At 43.0% G+C, this 21,267-nt stretch overlaps 1 long non-coding RNA gene across 2 annotated transcripts in view; it reads right to left on the minus strand.

The window, feature by feature from the left end:
- Positions 1–3,738: 3,738 nt before the first annotated feature.
- LOC310697520 overlaps positions 3,739–21,267 on the minus strand; it is a 48,012-nt gene continuing 30,483 nt past the window's right edge. Inside the window, exons 4-5 of one of the 2 annotated variants that reach the window (XR_014521033.1) lie at positions 20,045–20,196; positions 3,739–4,255 (exon numbers count right to left, since the gene is read on the minus strand). This is a non-coding gene — a long non-coding RNA (uncharacterized lncRNA). The remainder of the gene's footprint in view (positions 4,256–20,044; positions 20,197–21,267) is intronic. The other variant, XR_014521032.1, reaches the window with a different exon arrangement.

Raw genomic sequence — 21,267 nt, forward strand, 5'->3', positions numbered from 1 at the left:
AAACGTAAGTAAGTTGTTTCCACAGCCACAGAGGGGTTTTACATGGCAAAATCTTTCTTTCGAGACATGAAGCAAGCATTTAAAAAAGAAAATAAAAAAATCTTGATCTATCTAACACCAATGAATTGAGCCTTGGCCTACATGGCAGTGTTGGCAGGGCAAATTACAAAGCCACCTGCTCGTAAGCAGAGTAATTATACCTAAATTGTGTTCTATAATTAAAAAGGTACGATAAACGACTCAGATCTCATCTTCAAATAGAAGTACAATGATACCTGAGGGCTTGAGTCAGATTTGTTGCCAAAAGGAAATTTGCTTATCGGATTAAGACCAAATGTATTTGGGGGCTGATTAATTAAAAATAAAGCACCTATGTAAACTGCAAAGGAAATAGGAAAATATCTGCACAGAACAATCCTCTTATATCCACTCCAGTAAGTTAAAGATAGGCTGGATTTTTAAAAATTAAGCTGCTATGGCTTTATTTACTTGTCTTTTCTCCTGCAATGTGCTTAAAAGTACAGTGGTACCTTGGTTTAAGAACAGCCCTGTTTACGAATTATTCAGTTTACGAACTCCGCAAAACCGAAAGTAGTGTCTCGGTTTGCGAACTTTACCTCAGTCTAAGAATGGAAGCCAAACGGTGGAAGGGCACCAGTGGTGGGAGGCCTCATTAGGGAAAGCGCACCTCAGTTTAAGAACGGTTTCGGTTTAAGAACGGACTTCCGGAACAGATTAAGTTTGTAAAAAGAGGTACCACTGTACAAACAAGAAGCAGCAAAAATTGGGAGCTTTCAAGAGTTTAATTCTTGCCAATGTGTATACTTACTAAGTCTAATGTCAATATTTAACTGTATAGTCCTATGTATGCTTTCAATGTATGCTTACTTGGAAATAAGTAAGTGCGTCCTATAATTGAACTTACAAATTAGTACATGTGTTTAGAATTACAACCTAAAGGCTCTTAGTTACAGCAGATGAATACTAATCCTCATCACCATAAACAACAGCAATGCTAGCAGAGTGACCACTCCCAAGAGTCACCTTGTTTTTGTATCTATGCTTTTCAGTAGTACAATGATGAGAAACAGCAATGGAAGGTCAACTGGCTGCAACTGAAGGTGAGTGGAGGGTTGCTTTGCCTAGGGATGTAGTCAGATGTGGGGTTCATTGTATTAGTTTTCCTGGTTATAACATTAACACTTCTGTACCTGTTTCTAATGTCCCTTGTTGCATTATGGAACTGTGGCTTTTTTATCAATCTGCCACCATATTGCACCAAATTTCATTCAAACCTGTGGGTGTGATGTGACACAACCTAGGAATCCTGCATTTGGGTTCCTTCCAACTCTACAATTCTCTGGTTCTGTGTCATTGGACATGGTACGACCCTTTATGCGCATGCGTGCTTCTGTTCCCTCATGACTGACCCATGAAAATGGTGGGAAAGAGCTGTACTGTATGTCGGAATACAGTGCCAGGTTTTGTCACAAGCCACTATCCATGCAAAGGGGTGGGGAAATCGCAGCACAAAACTCCTACAATAATCCGGGTTAACTGGGTGGCCGTCAGATCATTTCTGAAAACATTTAGCATGGAAATGAGCATCAAACTTCTGCTAGATTTCCAGGAGTGGCTTTTACATCAGATGAAAGATCACGTTAAAAACTGGAAATTATCAGGGAAGGAAATGTCAGGGAAGCAGAGTAAAGTACTGTCTGAATGCAGCCTGGGCCTACTTTATATATTTTGAAGACCTTGTTGTCTTTAAACATTTGTGATAGGTGAGCAAGAAAACTTAGCATGAAGCATACTCACTGTAACATCTATCTTTCCCACATATTCCAGAAAAAACAGCAGTACAAATCTGTCCAACAAAAGAATTGTTATTTTTCTCATTATCTTCAGCAAAGTAGTTATTAGCCATCATTATTGTTGCTCTTCAGATTAATTGGCAAATACAATCAAAATGGAAAAGATTCCAATCATCAAACAAAGGGAAGAACCATAGAACCCTAATCTGCCTGAGTGGGTTAACCGTCATTTTTGCTCCTCAGTTCTCCAATGTACAAGTGACTAATTGCTTATTTAGCCCTGCTTTAGATTAAAATAGTTTTTGTTCTCAAAGTACCATTGTGAGGAGAGAAACATGAAAATGCCACCGCTCACAGCCTTTTCTCACACAAAACGCACTCGACACCTTCTGAGGGCGTTTTTGTGTGACCTTTTGTGATAGGCAAAGGCAAACAGGTTTAATTGTTATTTCTACAGGGGTCATGCAGAAGTGTGCAGACATTTTTTTAATGTCTAGGAGTGCCCCCCCTCCCCGTTGTTAGGAGGACTTTCAGGTTGTGTGGATTTTTCCTGAAGTTCTGCTCTGTTTTTAAAGTGGATTTAGTAGGACTGCAATCCAATTAAAGAAATTGTAATCAATTGATCATATGAGTTTAAGGGACCAATATGAAGCTCCGCCCCCCATGCAGGAAATTGTGGGAAACACACAGGAAATAGGGAGGGGGGAAGCTTCTGCCACTGGAGACCAAGGTTTGCCAGTGAATCAGTACTATTGCCCTCAAGGTCCCCTCCCTACATCCCTGCAGGAATGTCTGCAAGTATAAAGGCACTGCTGTCAGAAGGGCCCAAACAGGTTGTTCTGGGGACATGCTGAGGTTGTGCCTGGGATGAGCATGGACCCACAGCTCCCCAACACACCACAAAAGAGTCCCTTAACTGCTCCAGGCCTGGAACTGCCATACTCAGTTCCCTCCCATTGAGTTCAAGAAAGGATAACAAGGCATCCTACCTTAGCGGCATTGAGCTGGTAGGGCTATGGATGTATGAAATGCTGTAGAGCCATTCTCCCTTTTACCTTATCCTCAATATCCAGGATTGCTTTGTTAGCTGCTTAATTGAGACACCTGTCAAATGCATTTGCATGTGGGTATATATATATATTTCATGTTGAATTAAGATTCAGCTCCCCATCCTATTGACATCTGTCCATGGACGGGGAGGTGCCCTGTCATGTCCTTCACCTTTAATTTTCAAGCCTCGCTGTTTTTCTCTAGAGCAAGTTTCTTAGCTTTCCATACACCCACCTCTCTGCCCTACAACACACCCATTTCCTTCAATGAAAGCCCCATCTACCCAGAAGGTCATCCAGCTCTCTGGGGGAATCTACCGATTTACAGCCAAAGCAGAAGCAGACTTGGCTGAGGGCAAATACCAAGACCTGTTGTTAAGGCAAAGCTTGGAAAGTGCAACTGCATGCACCACCAGATGGAGAGCTTCTTTGATGCGCAACCACCTCTTGCTAATGCTTGTTTGCTATCTAATTGCTCAGTCTTGGGCTATTGGAGCTCTCTGTTTCCTGGTTCAAGACTGCATCCTTTCAAATGAAGCTCACACATCACCATATGTGTCTGATGACCACGGGGCAAGAGGGGAAAGTTATATTGCTGACAAATAATTGCAGTGTCTGCTTGCTTAACATTTGCAGCAAATCAACAGTGGCATTTGGAAGGGCTGCCTGGAGGTCTGGAGCTGTCAGGCTGGATAATGGCTTTAAATACCACTGGCTGGTAATAATGCTGGGCTTCAGTGCACAATGTTTAAATGTGTAAAGAGAGCCATTCTAAGAAGCACTTTTCTTCTGCTTTCTATATGCCCATCTGCTGACACCCGTTTTGGAGCAAAAAGGGTCACTGGGACCTCATGTAACATACTTGGCCTCTGACCTTGAGAGGATAAGGCAGCTTTATTGTGCATAACAATGTTATTTGCATTTAACCTCTGGCCAAATTCTCCATGGGTTTCACGAGTTAGGCAGCATATGAGCTCAATGATATTTGATGGGAACGCTCCCAGGGAAATCTGCCGCTTTGACAGGTGCGATTCTCTTTCCAAAAGAACTGGACCGAGGACTATACAGATGCTGTGATGGAGTATGAGATCATGATTCTTCAATATGGTAGTCGGGTTTATCTTCATGCTGCAACAATCAACCTAAATTTCCCTTGAAAGCACAGGCAAGCATGAAGCTCTTGGACATGGAAGGAAAGTACTGGATGCTCATAGATTGTCTCTTTCCAGCTTATGTTGGCCATCTTTTTTCTGGCTATCCTCTAACACATTGCAGTAGTAAATTCACCAAAATTATAAACTGTACAGAAGGGATGGGGAACCTGCAGGCTTCCTGCTGTTGTATGCTGTGAATCCTGGGGCAGCATCTGGGAGGGAAGGAGGTTGGCAAAATCTGTCAGAGGGGAGAAAGGAGAAGTAGTCAGTGGATGGGGATGGAAAGGGTTCGAGTTGTGCTCCCTAGGTGGAAGGAGAGCCACTCAAGCTGCCTCAGGCCTCACCTTCATTGCAGGACATTGTCATGGTGACTGAGAAGCCAGCTTGCCAATCAATGGGTTCAGCAGGGTTGACAGAGACTGGGACTGAGAGTGAAGTAGCAGAACCAGACAAGCTTCCATCTCCAAGTATGTATCATAGGATGCAAACAGTTTGATCTCCTTTGGAGGGCTGCTTAGTTGCTATCTTTACATAGAAGAAATGAACCACCTGAGTGATAGTCTGTGCTTGGCTGTTCGAAAGCAAAGTAGGAAGGGCATACCAGCCATTGGGACAATGTCTTAGCTTGGGCCTAGTCATGTATTCTAGAACTCTGTTTATATATCTGAGAACTTTATAATCTATAGTCTGAGCTCATACATAGATCACGTACTGACTTCTTGAATAAAGCTTTTGGATGTACCAAATTTTTCACTTCATAAGACACACTTTTTTCTTCCTAAAAAGTAAGGGGAAGTGTCTGTGCGCCTTATGGAGCGAATGCATGGTCCCTGGAGCCGAATTGCCCAGGGGCAAAAAGCAGATCATGCTTTTTCTTTTTTTTTGGAAAGAGGGAAGTGGGTGTTGAAACAAAGCTGCTGATTGGCAAGTGATCAGAGGGAGATAAGGGATGCAGGCAATAAAGGAGGCTGCCTGGGAGCGGGGAGGTAAAGAGTGAACATGCAAGGAGAGGAGACAGGAAGACTAAAGCAACGAGGAGAGAAATTAGAAGAAAAGGAGGAGCAAAAAACTGCTCCAGCTAATAATAATAATAATAATAATAATAATAATAATAATAATAAAATTTTATTTATATTCCGCCCTCCCCAGCTGAAGCTGGGCTCAGAGCGGCTAACAACAAGAAAAGTAACACAACATTCTAAAATCAATTCGTTTTAAAATAAATTCAAAATCAAATTCATGGCAACCATTGGGCTAGAGTTCTTTGAGGAATACCAAAGGAGGGGGTCAGACTGTGCCTTGGCCAAAGGCCTGGTGGAACAGCTCTGTCAAGATGTCAAGTCCCGCAGGGCCCTGGTCTCTTGTGATAGAGTGTTCCACCAGATTGGTGCCACGGTCCAAAAAGCCCTGGCTCTGGTTGAGGCCAGATTAAGGCTAAGGAAAAGACACTAAGGCAAACAAGAGGGAAGGGAGTGTTGAAAGGAAGCAGCTGATCGGTAAGGGAGATAAGAGACGCTAGCGATAAAGGAGGCTGCCTGGGAAGGGGGAGGTAAAAGCCCATGGATCTTCAGGATTTTTGCATTAGGTCACCCCAAATTCACCATCAGATAACATAGCATGTCTATGGCTACAGCCTGCACATACAAAAAACAGGCATCCACTGTTGCGTGGGGCCCCAATGGCACAAAAACATGGTTACAAAGCAGGGGTCCACATGGATTCTAGGATTTTTGCATTTGGCTACCCCAAACGCACCATCAAATCACATGTCTGTGGCCACAGCATGAACCACAAAAATCACGCATCCACTGTTTCGTTCAGAATATTTCTTTTCTTGTTTTCCTCCTCTAAAAACTAGGTGTGTCTTATTTCCTCCCCATATGGTCAGGTGTGTCTTATGGAGTGAAAAATACGGTAGTTCAGGAACTTATACTGCCTTGGGCTTCTGACTTTTTCCGAACATTTAACATTGGCGACAAAGGTGGGATCAATGAGCTTCTGCCGGCTGCCAGAGGCCCAAGACCACACCTCAGCACCGCCACCTGCCGCCTCGCAGTAAGCGCGACCTCACCGCCTCGATGGACTCAGCAAATAGTCCCGGAAATGAGACTAAAAACTGGGTGCGTCTTATGGTCGGGTGTGTCTTATAGAGTGAAAAATACGGTAATCATGTGGAGAGTTTGAGTTCAGAGACTGAGAGTGGGAGCCAGCACAGTTGTAGGATTCTAATTCCCAGCGGTGGCAGCCAACAGACCAAGGACAATGGCAGTTCTAGTCCAACAAAATCTGGAGCGCCATGGATTCCTCATCTCAACGATGCAGAATGGGTTGTATTTAACAAAGTCATCCCATTAGCCCCAGGGTTTCTGCCTATGCAACTGCACTTCCTCCTAAAAATAAAAGCTCAGTGTGCAATTAATTATCATCCGCCAAACTAAACTTTTGCCAGTGACTTGAGTGATGAAAAAAGCCCCTTTGGAAATATGTGTTTGTGTGCTTATATTCCTTACTCTGGAACCTGAAAAGACTCAAGGATGGAGGAGTGAAACTATATCAACTTCTGCTGATCATCAGTTTCTAGTAATTAAGGGTTATCGATTGGTTATCAATTATTTCTAAGTTACCTCTATCATATCTAATTGCTGATAATTAGCACTAAATTGCCATATAATTGAATGTGTTTGAACTAACAAAAATGAAAATAGCTACAGGTAGATGTCCCATTGCATTTCCCAAATATTGAAACAAAGTACTAAAATGCTCTATACTTATTTATTTCTCTCCCTGGGCTTTTGGGAAAGGGACAACAGTCAGAAAAGTTATTGCAAGCTCCCAGCCAGCTGTGATATCAACTAATCCAACAAAAGAATAAATATTTTAGCAGCATCCTATTAAAATGTGTAAGAACAAGCCACCTGCTGTCATTGAGGAGTTGTTTGCACTGCAGAGTTAGAGGACTCCAGAACAGCTAAATGGAGCTGGAGCTTGTTTCAAACTAATTAGTCAAAATGCTGAACTATCATTATGCTACACATTGTCGCTCAGTTTCCTTTCTTGAGGTGGGGGGAGGAAAGAAATTCTGTTTGTTTATTTTACTGTTTGGAGTGATAAAGTCACTCCAAAGCCCAAAACAACAACGAAGACTGATTTTGCCTAGTTGGTTTTAAAAAGCTGCGTAATTTTTATAAAATCAAATATTATTTGTTTGTAAGGCACTTTCTGCTAGTCATGCACACTTAAGAGTCTTACATAAGTATGCACGGCTAACAGAAAGCGCTTTGCCAAAAGAAACTATTTTTGTTGTTGGAAATTATAAAGCTATTTAAAACCGGGATTCTCCAAATGACCTGTTTTTTGAACATCCATCCTGATTTTCTTGCACAGACTTTATGCTGAGATTAGACTATGTCTGGTCTTTATGCATAATTTGCTCTGTTTTTGTTCACATGGAAGTTATATGGCAAGGGACCTTCATCCTGATTTTCTTACAGGGTATTTAGAAGTGTTCCCGTTAATCATTTTTCATTTTTCAGTGTACTGTATTTCCCTATCACTTTTCCAACTGCAATAAGTCCGGGAGAGGGCAGATTTTATGTTTTTTAATGTGGATTTGTTGCATTAGAGCAACATAGTGCTTCACTTATTTAAATATTTGTAAACTGCACCATCATCTAAAAAAGCACAAGGCGGTATACAGGCTTAAACTATTCTACCATGCCATAAAACATGCCATAACACAATCATAAAATATGGTTGGCAAGGAATCTCGGGTTTGCAAGGTCTCTCAGAAGTTTATGATTTTTAAAACGGTGTCGACAACTGAGGAGGGATGGCTCCTTTTGAACTTCTACCATACCCAGCAATTGTCACAGCAAAAATGGAACATCCCATTTTTTCTTGCAGATGGACAGTGGCCCAAATGGCCACTGTGATCTTGTGCGATTTTGGGCTGCGCTTTTCTCAGGCATGGTGTCCCCAAACACACATTTTTGCACACTGCACCCCCAAAAGGCTTTTGGGGTGCCAAGATCTTGCGTGGGTCACATGACTTGTGCGGGAGTGCGGACCTGGAAGATGGCATCCCGGATTTGGGTTGGGCCATGTTGGAAGGTTTGTTCTATTGGCCAGGAGTTCTACAGGCCAGGGCTTTTCAGACTAAAGGCTCAGTTCCCTGGTAAAGGCCAGCTGAATCTCAGGGTCATGTCGGACCCCAAAAGCTCTACACACACAACCAGTTGGCTGCTATGCAGGAGGGCTTTTAAAGTCCTTTGGAATTACACCAAAGAACCTCCTTGTTCTCGAGCAAGCAAAACTTCTGCTGTCCCAGCAGGAAGAGAAGAAATGAACACTGATTTTCATGCAGGTGCTTGGAACCAGTAGGAAGCAAGTTGTAGAATGGCAGGGGGACCAGTGTCCTATCATGAGATCTGTTGTTGACATTTGGGGTTGTTCCCTAACTACAGTGGTACCTCAGGTTACATACGCTTCAGGTTACAGACCGCTAACCCAGAAATATTACCTCGGGTTAAGTACTTTGTTCAGGATGAGAACAGAAATTGTGCTCTGGCGGCGCAGCGGCAGCAGGAGGCCCCATTAGCTAAAGTGGTGCTTCAGGTTAAGAACAGTTTCAGGTTAAGTACGGACCTCCGGAACGAATTAAGTACTTAACCTGAGCTACCACTGTATACTCTTTTGTAATTTTGACACTGCCCCTTAGGGGCAAAGCAGTTACTTTGGTTTGGTTTAGTTTGGTTTAACTTTCCTTTCCTGTCTTCAGATTTGTTAGTTACACCCAGTCAGGCACCAAAAGCAGCCTTTCTGGCTTCTAATAAGGTTCTTAACCCTGTTCCACTGGCTGTTGGTGGAATTATTACAGCCTGTAATTCCATTGGAGAGCATGTGCTTTGCATGCTGAAGGGCCTAGGTTCAATTCCTGGCTTCTCCCCTTTGTGATGCTCCAGTTCTCCCATTGCACCAAATACCGTACTCCTATTGTCCAATTAACGACAGCATAGAAAATAACATTAATAAAGAAACAACAACCTACCTAAACTGAACTGGAAATACGGGAGGTTAATCAGCTTGCATAGTTAAATTAATGGCATAACAATTAGCCTCACATTTCTTTCTCTCATGCTCTGCTGTATTCACTATATCCTGCATCCTTCCCATATGCAACCTTGTGGTATATGGAGTGCTGACAAGTTCACTTTTAGGCACCATAGGTGGTAGCATTTCATTAACCAGTCAAATCATGTGTAGAGATGAAATGCAAATGCTTCATTGGAAAATTAATGAATTGTTGTCTGATTCAGCTTTAATCTGAATTAATGTTTTGATTCCAGCTGCCGCGCCAGTAACGTCAAGGACAGTAGTGCATTTCTCATTTCCACTTGGACTCTAAATTGTCGGTGTAATTGGCTTCATAGATCTCAGTCACTGATAGGGCGGACCTCCCCTCAAAAAAGGGGGGTTGCAAAAGAACAATGTGTTAAGTAAAACACTATTCATTTCACTCAAGGGGGTAGGAAAGAGAACAATGGGCCATAGAAGTCAGCATTCAGAAAGGGCTAGGCCACTGGTGCATTCTGGGTGACTCATTTCCAACTCAAATGTGTATAATCTGGGATAAACTACAGTGGTGCCTCGCAAGACGAAAATAATCCGTTCCGCGAGTCTCTTCGTCTAGCGGTTTTTTCGTCTTGCGAAGCAACCCTATTAGCGGATTAGCGGATTAGCGCTATTAGCGGTTTAGCAGCTATTAAACGCTGAGTGGCTAAAAGGCTATTAGCGGCTTAGCGGCTTAGAAAAAGGGGGGGAAAGCGAAAAAAATCGCAAGACTCGCAAGATGTTTTTGTCTTGCGAAGCAAGCCCATAGGGAAATTCGTCTTGCGAAGCGCATCGAAAAACGGAAAACCCTTTCGTCTAGCGGGTTTTCGTCTTGTGAGGCATTCGTCTTGCAGGCCACCACTGTATTCATTATATTAGTCTAACTGGCCCAACATCATTATATTTTGTAGCAGCTGGGCCACTGGTTATCAAAAAGGCTGATGTTCAGTGGTGGTTAGTTATATGTGGGGCTGCCTCTGAAATGGTTCAGAAATGTCAGCTGGTGTAGAATTCAGTAGCCAGGCAAGACTGGGGCAAGACGGTTTGAGCATATTATGCCAATCCTGGCCCACCTGTTCTGCTTGTAAATTAGTTTCCAGGCCCAATTCAAAGTGCTGGTTTTGGCCTGTAAAGCTTTAAATACCTCAGGGACCACCTTTTGCCATATGAACCGACTCAAACACTGCAATCGTGTGTGTGTGTGTGTGTGTGTGTGTGTATACATACATACATACATACATACATACATACAGTGCTTTTTCTGGGGGGACGCAGGTGTATGCATACCCCTAAACATTTTGTGAATCTTTCTACTTTTGTCCATTTACTGCATTTATTTTTCCAGATTTGAACTATAAAATGGTGATTTTCTTAAGTCAAAATGAGAGTACATTTTTTAAAGAAAAAAGCACTGTGTGTGTGTGCGCACACACACACACAAACACACACAAACACACACACAAGGGAATGAGAGGGAATTCCTGGATGCCAAGATCCAAGTCTGGGGACAAGTACTCTTTGGTGAGAGAACTCCAGCAGAGATTTAAAGTCACAAAATACACAGCAAAGTAAAGCATGGAAATATAAGCTGTTGGACCTCTAAAATATGCACTTCCGAGTGAACTTCAAAGTTTTCCATTTCCCTTAGCATTTTAAAAAATGCACACATTTGGTAAGTGCTTTTACATACATCAGTCAGAAAAGTTGCATAGGCAGTAAAACTTAGTTTAGTTACAAAGTGGTAAAAGTTCCTAGGTTATTGGTATAGAAACTCAAGAGTGGCTGGTGAGAGCCATGCTGCTGAGTGGGAGGCAACAAGCTCAAACATTGTCACATACTGAGATTTACTGGTAGGCTGGGAGGGGACAATAGGGTTGATTATCTATTACCTCCCAAGGTAAGTGACATAGCTAAGTCTGTCAGGACAGCTTACTCTATGGTATTAACCCCTTCATGCATCAATCAGACATAAGCATGTAGATTATATAGAACTGGCTATCCCACATGAGGGAGATTGGAATAGTCATCCCTTGAGATCCCTTCCAACTCTACAATTCTGTAATTCTAATGCAGCCTTTGATGGTGAAAGACATGGAACATGATGAAAGACATGGAACAAGGTCGTATCAGATAATCTTAACACACATGACTGATAATACAGGAGAAGGCATTCTCTGAGATGCATTTGTTCAAGCAGTCCAAACAGATTTGGTGAATTTAAAGCTTGACAAAGCTGTGCTGCAAACCTGCAGAAGATTGAGTTCTAACGCCTGTGTTTTTTACACATTTAATAATGGATTGATGTTTTCATTCTAACTATAGCTCTAGTAATGTCAAGGACAAAGCATGCTATACTCTGTTGCAAAGCAAAGTGGCAAAATATGAGATAAGATATCTAAAAAGTATGAATATGGAAAGTGAAAGCTATGGTATGAAAATCCTAGGAATGAAATAAAGTAGATTTGAGTCTTACCCTCCAGAGCAGGAGAAGACAAGCTTGCTCCTTCTTCCATGTGACAGCCCCTGAGATATTTGAAGATGGCTCTCATATCTCCTCTCTGTCTTCTCTTTTCAAGGCTAAGCATTCCCAGCTCCTTCAACCACTCCTCATAAGGCTTTGTTTCCAGATCCTTGATCATCTTGGTAACCCCCTCTGCACACATTTCAGCTTGTCTATCTTTCTTAAGGGGGATGCGGGTGGCGCTGTGGGTTAAACCACAGAGCCTAGGACTTGCTGATCAGAAGGTCGGCAGTTCGAATCCCCACGATGGGGTGAGCTCCCGTTGCTCGGTCCCTGCTCCTGCCAACCTAGTAGTTCAAAAGCACCTCAAAGTGCAAGTAGATAAATAGGTACCGCTCCGGTGGGAAGGTAAACAGCATTTCCATGTGCTGCTCTGGTTCGCCAGAAGCGGCTTAGTCATGCTGGCCACATGACCCGGAAGCTGTATGCCGGTTCCCTTGGCCAATAATGTGAGATGAGCACTGCAACCCCAGAGTCGGCCACGACTGGACCTAATGGCCAGGGGTTTACCTATCTTTCTTAAATTTTGATGCCCAGAAGTGGACACAGTATTCCAGGTATGGCGTAAGGCAGAATAGAGTGGTACTATTACTTCCCTCTGATTCTGAAGGAAATCAGCCCTGAGCGCTCACTGGAAGGACAGATCGTGAAGCTGAGGCTCCAATACTTTGGCCACCTCATGAGAAGAGAAGACTCCCTGGAAAAGACCCTGATGTTGGGAAAGATGGAGGGCACAAGGAGAAGGGGACGACAGAGAATGAGATGGTTGGATGGTGTTCTTGAAGCTACCAGCATGAGTTTGATCAAACTGCGGGAGGCAGTGGAGGACAGAAGTGCCTGGCGTGCTCTGGTCCATGGGGTCACGAAGAGTCGGACACGACTAAATGACTAAACAACAACAACAATTACTTCCCTCACTCCAGGCCATTCACCAAGCTGCCTGAGGCAAATGGGAGCTGGAGACTAGCAACATCTGGAAAGCCACAGGTCTCCTTATGTAGTGTTAAGCAACTTTGCTTCTTATACAAAAACAGAGAACTGGGATCATAAAAGTAGAATATGAGACACATGGACAAAAATGAAATGAAGCATCGGCTGCAGTTCACACTGAAAAGTAAGGTGTGTAGGATGATCAGCAGGTGTGTGCTATCTGATAACTTCAAATATGGAAAATACAGATTGGATTTAAAAGGATAGGTTATAGCAGCCTTCCCCAACCTCGTGCCCTCTAGATGTACTGGGCTACAACTTTCATGATCCTTGCCAACTGGTCACCCTGGCTGGGGCTGATGGGACTCCAAAACATCTGGAGGGCATCAGTTCAAGGGAAGGCTGGAGTATACTAAATCAAAAGAAATTATTTCAAGTCACTGAACACTGAGAACCCAAGAGAATGAGCTTGTATGTACAGATATCCGTTTCACTGAAATTTCCGTTTGCCTCGAAGCAGCCTCTTGGTGGTGCCATCTGTGACAAAAGTATGTACAAGGGCACAGCTTTCCAGCTGCAGGCCTTCCTTCCCTTGGAAGATTGACTGAGCTCCAGAAGTGGATATTATATACTTTTATGCCACTGAATCATTCATTAAGCAGCCGAAGTCCTCAGAGTTAGGCCAATAGAGAGAGACTTTTTTTTTTTAAAAAGGAATAAAAGTAATATGGATAATCTATGAGCCAGAGGTAAAGGTAAAAGGTAAAGGGCCCCTGATAGTTAAGTCCAGTCACGAATGACTCTGGGTTTGCGGCGCCCATCTCGCTTTACTGGCCGAGGGAGCCGACGTTTGTCCGCAGACAGTTTTTCCAGGTCATGTGGTCAGCATGACTAAGCCGCTTCTGGTGAAAATATTTGGGGGCCACGTAAGCCCTGCCCCACATATTCGATCACAAGATGCGGCACATACATACCATTTGAATGGCAATGCCCCTCAACTTTGGGGGGCCCTCAAATATTTTATGGGGGTGGGCAAAGGGACCACAGCCCCTAGGAGTTGGCTCCTATGGTTAGAACCAAACAGAGTTCTTATTTACTTGTGCAACGAGCAGTTACCTTTCAGAGACTCTAGGATTCCTAGCAGAGCTTCTGACCTGGGGCGGGGGGGGGGGACGGGACTCTTCTGGCTTTTCATCAGGTCCACCACCACATCTGCAACATTTAGGGAAAGAAGAACGAGTCTACTTCTAATCTGTGTCACTGTCTCCAGATTCACAAATAAATTATATCCCTTTTCTGCAGTAATCTGCATTTCTTTAAAAAAAAAAAACCTGTATGAAAATGCAAATTTAAATATGTAGTTGAGTATGTAATTTTTGGTCTGAAGTACTGTCTGTATTCAGCTTGTGTTAGCAAAAATACTTTATATCTGCTTATTATTTGTGTATTTTTAAATTATTTCCCTGTAGTATGAGGGCTAACAGCAGGACAACAAAAATGGATTTAATGAGCCCTTATAGTCGCTAAGAGACTTCTACTTCAAGCCTGGAAAGATAAATACTCACCATCTATTATACAATGGCTTGAAGGCCTTAATGTCCTTGCTATGTTTGAATGTACTTTACAGAAACATACTTAGAAGAATGAGCTAGCTATTGTTTGGATACCTATTCACACATTTGAATGGCGTATATCGATCCGTGATTGTAAACTGGGATGGATGTGTTGATGTTTATTGCACTGTGAACAGGAGCCGACAATATTGTTTTTGTTCCGTTGTGTTCCCCCTTCTTTATATGTCTGTGTTTCTTTTGTTTTTTCTTTAACAAATTTACAATTTAAAAGATCAATAGCAAGTATGTATTTTTGAACATACAGTTGTACCTCGGAAGTCGAACAGAATCTGTTCCGGAAGTTTGTTCTACTTCCAAAACATTCAGAAACCAAGGTGCGGCTTCCAACTGGCTGCAGGAAGCTCCTGCAGCCAATCGGAAGCCGTGGAAGCTGCGTCAGACATTCGGGTTCCAAAGAACGTTCGCAAACCAGAACACTCACTTCTGGGTTTGCGGTGTTCAGGAGCCAAACCGTTTGACGCCCAAGGCGTTTGGCTTCCAAGGTACGACTGTATTTAACACAAAATATGCATCTGTAAGGTTGCATGCCTAACTGTCTCATTCAGTGCACTACTGGACTCTCCCCAGCAGGACAGATGGGATGAAAATAAACTACACCAGCACCTGGCGGTCTGTCAAAGTACTGGGAAGGCATGGAATCTTTCAGAGTTGCATGTGGCTTCTTCTTTGTACAGTTTTCCATGAATGCTGAAGAGGCACCTGTTCACCCTGGCTTTTGACACTCGAGATGTATATTTTTAGTGCCTACCTTATTTTTTTGTAAGTAGCTTTAAACTGTTTTTAACATTGTGTTTTAATACAAGTTAGTCACAATGTGCACTTGTGTGCATTCAGCTTTACGCACTTGGCAAAAAGATTTATTAAAATTAAAAAGGGGTGGGAGTCCGGGGGTGGTGGAGCTTGGGCAAGCCCACCCATCATTGCACCCAATGTGTTTTGACTATTCATGCTTTTGGCTTTACACACTATCCCCGGAACGTAACCCTCGCGTAAGTTGAGAGTGACCTGTATTAATGTGCCTTGATTGTTGTAACCCACCCTTAGGGTGAAGAATGGGTAATAAATTGCATTAATAAGAATAACTGTAGTAAATAATAGACAGGCCATTGGCTTGATCTAGCAGAGTTCTTTTTAAGCTCTCCAACTCAGAAACATAACCTTTCATTCCATTAAGAATCTAAACAAGGCCACATTCATTTTCAGGACATCTGTTGGATATCCGTGTGAAGACTTTCCAAAAGCTGGTTGGAAAACAACTCCAGGGATTGGCCTTTAATGGCTAAATTTGTAGATATGTTCAGAAAGAAATCTCAAAATCTCACCAACAGTGTTGGAATAGTTATCTTGTTTCTACCTATTTGATTTATTTCACGTCACTGAGGTGCTTTGTTATAAGCCAGATGGATGAAGACAGAATTATACTCTGAGAGCTCTGAAAAATGCTGTGTAATAAAAGAAATGGCTGTGCTTGAAAGTTTAAGTTCATTGTTAATGCTGCCTCAGAAAGAATAATGCTTTATTTGCTCTGAGCTTCTGAACAACAAATCTCATTTTGGAGGGCCTGGGATGTGGATTGTGTGTTTTTTAGGTATGGTAAAAGAAACAGAAAGTTTCAGTTTTTCTGCTTGGCTTCCCTGGAAACGTTAAACGTTGAACTTTGTGCGAAGAACCCTAGAGATCCTCCCCATTGTTGCTTTTGATTCTGTCCTGCCCATTCTGTTTATTAAATCAGTGCATTCCAAACATTTATCTTTGAGACACACTTAGCTTTTCTTCTCCATAACACCTGAATCAACGGAGGCTGTGAAAACTCTGGACCAGTGTCTGAATGCAGTAGTGGACTGGATGAGGCCAGATAAACTGTGCTTGAATGCTGGGAAGACAGGGGCTCTTTGAGTGGGTGGTTCCCCTGTTCTGGAAACTAGCTTCGTTAACTAAGAACCCCCAAAACTGGGGTCCCCTCAAAACAGGTGCCAAAGTTTTGTAATTGTTTGAAGCACTTTGTAGCAAACCCCCACATTTTCTAGCACCCCACAGATTACCGTAATTGATGCATCAAACTCGGGTTCCTAGTTAGCAAACAAAAACCCAACGTTGTCTGATCCCCTTGAAACAGGTGTGGAAGTTTTGTATAGTAATCATTTTATAGAGTTTTGCAGCACCCCCCCCCCCCCCGCAACTTGCAGCATCCCACAAATGGAGCAATAGACAATTTTTATTTGCTAAAAATGATTATTTAAAAATTCCTTCACGAAATGTGAATTTTGATCAATAAAACTGTATTTTTTATCAGCTTTAAACATTTCAAACGTATGTGGGGTGCTACAAAATGCGGGGTTTTCACAAAAAGCACTACAAAACGATTACAAAACTTTGACACTGGTTTTGAGGGGATCGGACAATGTTGGGTTTTGAGGTGACCCTGTGATTCTCAGGTTTGAGTGTCTATTGCTCTGTTTGTGGGAGGCTACAAATCATGGGGTTTTTGTTACAAAATGCTACAAAATGATTTAAAATTGAAGGGATCGGACAACGTTGGGTTTTTGGGTGACCCCGTGACCCTCGGTTTTGAGTGTCTCTTGCTCTGTGGGGTGCTACAAATTGTGATGTTTTCACTACAAAATGCTACAAAACGTTGGCACCAGCTGGAAACTGGCATGTTACCTGTTCTCTCCCAAAAGGATACTCCTGGGTGCATCTTTACCACTTTGCCCAAGTGTCCTCTTGTGCCTTTTATTGGTCTTTAGTGAAATTTATTCTGACTTGTTTGCAGGGAGGTTATATGACAAAGAACATAGGGTACATTCTAATTTGTTAGTGCAGTGCTTATACATGCTCCCATTAATCATTTGTTCATTCCACACTTTTCAATGCACTTCACCATCACTTTCCTAACTGCAAAAATCCCAGTTTTAAAAACAAAAGTGGAATTGTTGCACTAGGCTTCAATCCATTTTAACCTAAATTTCCCGTATGCACATGAATCCCTCTTGTAGAATACTGAGAATATGGAAGCGGAATGTAGGATGTGCTGCAGTATCCACTCCAGAGGTGACCAGGATCTAAACAGGCTCTGCAAATTATTTATTTTTTAACAGTTTTCCTGAAAATGTTTATATTGCCTATATTGTAAAAAAAACACCATGCCACCATTCTCCTCCATGCCCCTCGTACGGTTCCTGTGTGAAGGCACTTAATAATGCTCCTGCATTGTTGGGAATGAATTAGAGAGATTTAATTGATTTAAAAACCGGTGCTGGTGGGGAAAAGAATGGATGAGCCAACACTGTTACTGCTAAGTGCAGCATAAATGGTTTGGGGTTTTTTTTGCCACGAGTGCATGTCAAAAAATCCTTTCCCACCTTCTCTCACAGTGGCTGTTTAAATTGTGTGTGTGCTTGTGACACTTGCCTTTCAAAGCCCTGAGATAATAAAAACCCTCTATCGTGCTCCATCGCCAGGCCAAATTATCCAATGTCCTATCGTTATATTTAGCTATCTCTGGTGTTGCGGAACAAAGGGCAGAAAAACATGTAGTTTTTTAAATCTGGCACCGCTCTGCAAAAAGCACATGATGCATCTTTTATATTTAGCTCCTTTGGTTGTTTGAAGTACTGACGGGCAGTCCCCTTTCAATGTGACATTTAAAACAGCCCTAGGAAAATGGGAAAGGAGGACAATCCCTGCCCCCTGCCCCCGAAAGCCAAATGATACAGCTGGAAAATGTGCACCGGCTTACTTGAGCTGACATATAACAGAAAAGGGGCCTGAAATTGGTTACACAGAAGAATGTAGAGGCCACAACTTTTTCAGAAAAGGCAAAATGAAGTATTTTTCAGTTCATACACCCATAAAGTCTTGCTCATGAGCAAGAAGCAGATTACAAGACATGTTCTGACATCCTCCGGTTAAAGGGCGGCTTTACTCCAACAAAAATATCACCCTACCTTTCTCCCGAATCATTCTTCCTCCCAGGAGTGCCAGCTGTCGGTGCCCAGGGCTGTGGGTGCTCTGCAGCATACATGGCCTTGGCACTGAATTTTGTGGGTGCCTGGCCCCTTCATGGGCAATTTTGCGGGTGCTCAGGCACCCAGGGCCCCAGGGAATTGGCACCTATGCTCCCTCCCTTTCCCTCTCCCCTCTTCTTCTCTGTTAATTGTGGAAACTCTGTTTACAACTTTGAAGTGTGATCTTTAGAGCTGTGCACCAGATTCGGCTGAGGCCCTAGGCCTGAACTGCATTAAGCTGACTTGGGGGAATATGGCTGTGAGTTGGGTGGGGTTGAAGTAGCCCCAGATCACGGTGGGCTGTTGGGCCAGAGTGATCTAAGTCTGTCAGGCGGTTTGCTAGGAAAACTGCAAAAAGGGCCTACCCAGCAGCTGAGTCTTCATGGACGTGGGTGGTTGCCTCCCCCCCCCCATCTCTCCTTTAGCCTTGCCCTCAAATTGTTTTGAGGGCAAATCTCAGGCAGGTGGTCCTCAGGCAGCCCAGATCAGATTGGCCTGATCAGTGGGCCACAGAGTGGGTGGGGAATGGACAATCATTTGACTGATCAGCAATGTGACTGTGGTTCATTTGAATCCTCAACCTCAAATCTGACCCTCTGGGGGGTTGGGCAGTGTACAAAAACTGAGCTTGACTGAGCATTGAAGAGGTGCCTGATATTGAGTCAAACTAATAGGAACTCTGGCGTTGTCCACTTAGCCCTGATAGGCAGCAGCACTCCTGTATCAGACATTATTTGACACTCCTGCTACTTGAGAGTCTTTTAATTGCTATGAGATTGTCATGCATGCTAAGCAAGTGTTTTGGGCCAAATACACATTTCACTTACAGTGGTACCTTGGGTTACAGACGCTTCAGGTTACAGACTCTGCTAACCCAGAAATAGTACCTCGGGTTAAGAAATTTGCTTCAGGATGAGAACAAAATTTGTGCTCTGGTGGCAGCAGGAAGCCCCATTAACTAAAGTGGTACCTCAGGTTAAGAACAGTTTCAGGTTAAGAACGGACTTCCATTTTTGCCCAATGTGATCCTGAGATTAAGAGTCTCATGCCCTGTCGAGTCCAAGGCTGGTTTACAGATAAACAACCATCCGAAGAGAAAGCACGGGATTGGTCATCAAAACTTTTCTCCTGCACAGTAGACTGAGCAGGTGCAAAGTTCACCTGGTCACAGTCTTCCCCACTATGGAGAGATGTGGTTTAATTTCCATTGATGTTAATTTATTATTTCTCGATTTGCACCTATACATTTAAACGAGCAGATGCAGAGCTTATGCAAACCACTTAAAAAAGAAGGTGATTCCTTTCTTCTCCTTTGGCAATCTTCAATGGCCTGTTAGGTTCACATATAAACTTGCCCCTTGACTCCACAATAGCATGTAAGCAACTGGATTGTGTGATCAAGCCATTAGTCAATGAATTGTGCTGGCTAATCAAGGAGTGCCCTCCAGATGTTCTCCTCTTGTGCCACGCCAGATTAGCTGCTCTGTATACGTGTGGGTTGAACTGTGTCTCTCTGGAAATCCCTGGCGCCTTGAACAAGAGAGAGACGTGACGAGTGGAAGATGTGGGGGAAGCTGGTAGCATGTTTTTCGAGAGCTAATGCCTGGTTTTCTTTGACTCTTTTGTGCACTATCTGTAATTGCTTGCTGTACAGACAGCAACACTTGGCATCACAGGGATCTGAGGAGCTCTGTGCCGTAGAAAAACCGTCTACCTATAGAGAGCTTAGCTCATGCGCTCTAGGAAGGCTATAGAGCCTCTCAGGAATTACGACCTCCTGTCCAGCTAGGTGTATGTAACTCTATATTATTTATACACTCACTTACACATAACCTAGAATGAGTTTGCTTCAAGGGCTCATGGTTCACAGAGAAGTGCAATCTCCTGAGGATTTTCTCTCTCTTTTCTTTCATTAAATATTCTTTGTCCGGAACCATTGGCAAACCTCGTAAATCGCCCGGCAGTTAACCACCCTGAGCTTAAAAAAAAAAGGTGCAGTTGATGATGAAGCAATGATTTATACGACTCGGGGAAGCAGGTTCAAACAGGCAACAAACTAATCAATCGCTAGGAAATACAGTCACATACTTACAGCCTTATCAGCTCTCAGAAAGAAAAATACCAACACTTGAAAGGCTTCAAAATGAATGCCTTTGGAGGCATTTTTCCTATTAGAAATTGTAGTCTTTCCCTCTGTCTCTAGGCCTGAACATACAGTGTCACATACATACACACATACATACATACACACAGACATTTTTTTCTTTTTATGTCACTTTTCCACAGTTCAAACCATGCTCAAGACAGCTTACAACTTGAAAAGAATTCATAATTACAACATGAAAAAAACACATGACTGCAACATAAAAAGTAGCCCTAAACAATCACTAAAACATTAAAAATACACAAACGGAACAATGGGCTGCGATTTGTACATGGGTATCTTTCTGTTGTATCCTGGGTGAATGGTATGTGCCCTGTAGGAAGTCCCAGATCTAATTCCTGATGTTGCCAGTTAAAAGGATACCAGGTATCAGAGCTTAGAAAGATCCTTGCCTGAGACCCCAGGGAATCAGCTGCCCGGGTACACAATACTGACTCTCAGCATTCAACCTTCTCCATGCAGCTGCTGGCTTGCAGATGCTCAACACTGATCAAAATCTATCTAGCCCACCCATAGCAGAAGAATTCATAGAATTCAAAGAGGGCTTGCCCTTTTAAGGCAGCCAGTGAAGGCATTGAAGAGAGCTGGGAACTGGGATCCCAATCTCTCCTCCACATGTTCACTTGTCATCTGAAATAGACTGCTAGGGTCCTGCAGCACACAAATGGGAACAGAGAAAGGATCCAAAGATCCTTCTTTTGTCCCCATTGCTGCAGTGCTGAATTGGGAATGGGGGAAACTATCGCATGTAGGTGTCCATGAGGTTATTACATGGCCATAGGACTATGAACAGTTCAGCTGGAAGGTCAGGCAGTTGTTTGTGATGATCCCACCTTTCATCTGATTCCCTGTTAGTGAATGACCCCATGGAAACTGGCATGTGTG

This window comes from Podarcis liolepis, assembly GCF_965112155.1.
Source record: "Podarcis liolepis genome assembly, chromosome: 2".
Taxonomy (NCBI): domain Eukaryota; kingdom Metazoa; phylum Chordata; class Lepidosauria; order Squamata; family Lacertidae; genus Podarcis; species Podarcis liolepis.